The following is a 3,209-nucleotide window of genomic DNA, read 5'->3' as shown; positions in this document are numbered from 1 at the left end:
TTGTTGCTGATTAATCAAATAGGTCTTAAGCCCATTTCCCGGCTTGTTCCATAAACTGTTTCTCTCGGAAGTCCTTTGGTGAAAGAATCCGCCAAGTTGTTATAAGACCTTACATAAATTACAGTTATAATCTCGTCCGATATTAACTGTCTTACATATGCGTGTCTCAAACTGATGTGTCTAGACTTACCATTATAAATCTTATTATAAGCTCTAGACAATGTTGCCTCACTATCGACGTGCAAAGAAATAGCTGGCATGGGTTGTGGCCACAACTTTATATCCAATAACATATTTCTTAACCATTCCGCTTCTTTGTCTGCTGCCCCTAAAGCCAAAAATTCAGCTTCCATGGTGGAATGAGTAATACAAGTTTGTTTCTTTGAGGCCCAAGAAACAGCACCACCACCGGGCATAAAAATCCAACCACTTGTGCATTTATTATCCCCGTCACTAGATATACAACTAGCATTTGTGTAACCTTCAAGTATAGCCGAAAAATTTCCATAGTACAAAGCATAACCTTTGGTTCTTTTCAAATAATCAAAAACTCTTCCAATTGCTTTCCATTGCTCTGTACTAGGATTGCTAGTAAATCTTGAAAGCTTGCAAACTGCAAATGGAATATCAGGTCTAGTTGTAATACCCAATATTTTCGTGAAGTATTAAATAAGTAGTTTTTTATATTTTAATCTGATATTATGGGTAAAAAAAAATGATTTTATGATTTTAATAAAATAAGTTTCTAAAACTGATATTCTGATTTTATGTTAACAAATTTTCTAAAATATCTAAACTAATTTGCTTAACATATAAATATTGCCTAAACATAAAATTGCCATGACTAACATTTCTCAAAAAGAAACCCTCATTTCCCTTCACCCTCCTCTGCAGTCATTACCTTCAATCAAAGTCATCATCCTTATTTTCACCACATCGATCACCATACAAATTGAGCACCCCCGTTAGATCTCACCGTAAATTACTCCGCCTGAGTACGAATTCCGTTGCCTGAATATCAAAACCTAAAAATCACCATCATTCATCTCTCCTCGGTACCCTTGTGTTGTTTTCCTGCCTGTGCTAGCTACCGCGGCGAGCTACTCAACCAATTGAGTTGGTCGCAGGTTGTATATTCTCCCCTTTTTCAATCTTGTATCTTTTTTCCAATTCGGTAGTAGCATATTTGTTTTTTTAGAAGTAATTGTAGCAATCTATTTAATTATTTATTTTAGTCTGAGCTTTGTGTTAATTTGGGTTGAGAAATAATGGTTTTGGCCGAATTTATGACCTTCAACTATTTTGTGTTTTGTGATAGCAATTTAAATTATTCTTTTGAAAGTTTTAAATCAACACAATTAAACTTGGTTATTTTGGTCGTGAGGAATAGGGCTCTTCATAAAGTTGCATTATTCTAGTAACTGAGTGTCACTACTCCGTGGTAATAAAGGTTAAACCATAAGTCTAATATAGGTTCATTTATTTTGTGTAATCTTAGACGAGGACTACCTAACTAATACGCAAGGGAACTACTAGTTTGGAGTACGTGAGCGCTCAAGGTAATTTTCAATGTCCATTATTTTTAGGTCCCGTTAAATATTTTGGACATATCTATGTGTTATTATGTGATAGGGAGATTAAGTTTTACGTATATGAACTAGGTGATTTGAGTATACGGGTATATATAGTATGGGTATCATTATTTACTTTACTTCCTGTGAACTGAATTACTAAAATTGAGTAACTTGAGCACAAATGTGAATGTGGGTGATAGTGGTCAACTAGTCATTATTTGTTGAGTATAATGACACGTTAAAGAGTTACGTAGGTGAACTAATTGTATTGTGGACTAATATGATGCTGCTAGTAATAAGGTCGGACCGGTTATATTTCGGTTTCATGTGGCTACTTAATTATATTGTTTTGATCCTTGAGTTGGTCGTCTGTGTATTTGGACCTTATTAAAATACTAATTATGTAAAGTGTAATCTCAGAGGGAAAAGCCCGTAAGGGTTAGGAACAAGTTGTCCTTCTAGATGTTGTTCTATCGGTGCACTTTAGTGGAGACCCGATAGGCTTCTAGTAGGTTTCTATTATTCTGTATTAAACTTTCTGCTTAGTCTTCCTCCTAATTCTTTTGGTGCGCGGTCGCAGAGACCCATAGTTAATTAGTGAAGGGTGTGCACACTAGAGACATTCTGTACTCATCTTACTTGGCCATTCTCAAGGGTTACGCGTGACCCTTAGCGTTCTTTTTCCCTCACTTAATTAATATTGATCTTATGTGATAAGTTAATAATGGAATTATTAAATTGGTACTTGTTGTTTGATTACTTATTTTTTTTATATACTCAAAACGTTTTCAAAACTAAAATTATTTATTTTACGTGATGGGGTTGGAATTACTCAGTTTATCTGATTTTTGGGAGTTCGTCTCTCTTGTCTCTTGTCTATTTATTTTTGCAGGTTGGTAAAGGTATTTGGCTACGAGTGAGGAGACGCTTAGAATAACCACCTAGTCAAGAGACAATTTCTATTTCAGTTTTAAGTTGGATTTTGTTATTCATTTTATGGGAATTGGTTGTAACGTTTTTACGGGCCACCTTTTAGACCACTTAGTTAATTTTGACTTTAATATTTTTAAATTGTTTTGTTGCTTTGCATTTATTTTCTATGGAGAATAAATGTAGCAGTGACACGCCCAAGGTTTGGAGGATGATTTTTATGAAATAAAAACAGGGTTTTTGATTATATAAAAGGTCCAAATTTTGGGAGTGTTACACTAGTACAATGAGTAGCATACATCAAACTACCTATTGCACTAGCATACTCTAGCTAAGCTACCGCTCTTCCACTGTTCACACTAAGCTTACATGAAGTATCATATGGAGTATTTTCTTCTTTGAAAGTCAAATGCTCAAATTTCTTAAGAATCTTCTCAACATAATGAGACTGACTAAAAGTATAACCCCCACTATTTTTCTCACTTTGATACCTAAGATAGTATCAACCTCATTTAAGTCTTTCATCTTGAAACAAGAACTTAAATAAGCTTTGGTTTCATTTATGCCAATCATGTCCGTTCCAAAGATTAACATATTATCAACATATAGGCATAAAATGACACCATGTTCCTGTTAGGAAATTATGCAACTTTCCTAATGAATTAGATTAGTAGGAATAACAATAACATTTAAAATAACACACAC

The 3,209-nt window shown here is 34.2% G+C and overlaps 1 long non-coding RNA gene across 1 annotated transcript; it reads left to right on the top strand.

Moving 5' to 3' along the window:
* Positions 1-244: 244 nt before the first annotated feature.
* Positions 245-2,927, top strand: LOC110787971 (uncharacterized). The gene is made up of 3 exons (XR_002533212.2): positions 245-1,127; positions 1,499-1,559; positions 2,467-2,927. It is a non-coding gene; the product is annotated as an uncharacterized lncRNA (long non-coding RNA).
* Positions 2,928-3,209: the final 282 nt, after the last annotated feature.

This window comes from Spinacia oleracea, chromosome 4 (assembly GCF_020520425.1).
Source record: "Spinacia oleracea cultivar Varoflay chromosome 4, BTI_SOV_V1, whole genome shotgun sequence".
In the NCBI taxonomy this organism is placed as follows: Eukaryota; Viridiplantae; Streptophyta; class Magnoliopsida; order Caryophyllales; family Amaranthaceae; genus Spinacia; species Spinacia oleracea.
The sequence above is the reverse complement of the archived record's forward strand: the minus strand, read 5'-3'. Positions and strand labels throughout refer to the sequence as shown.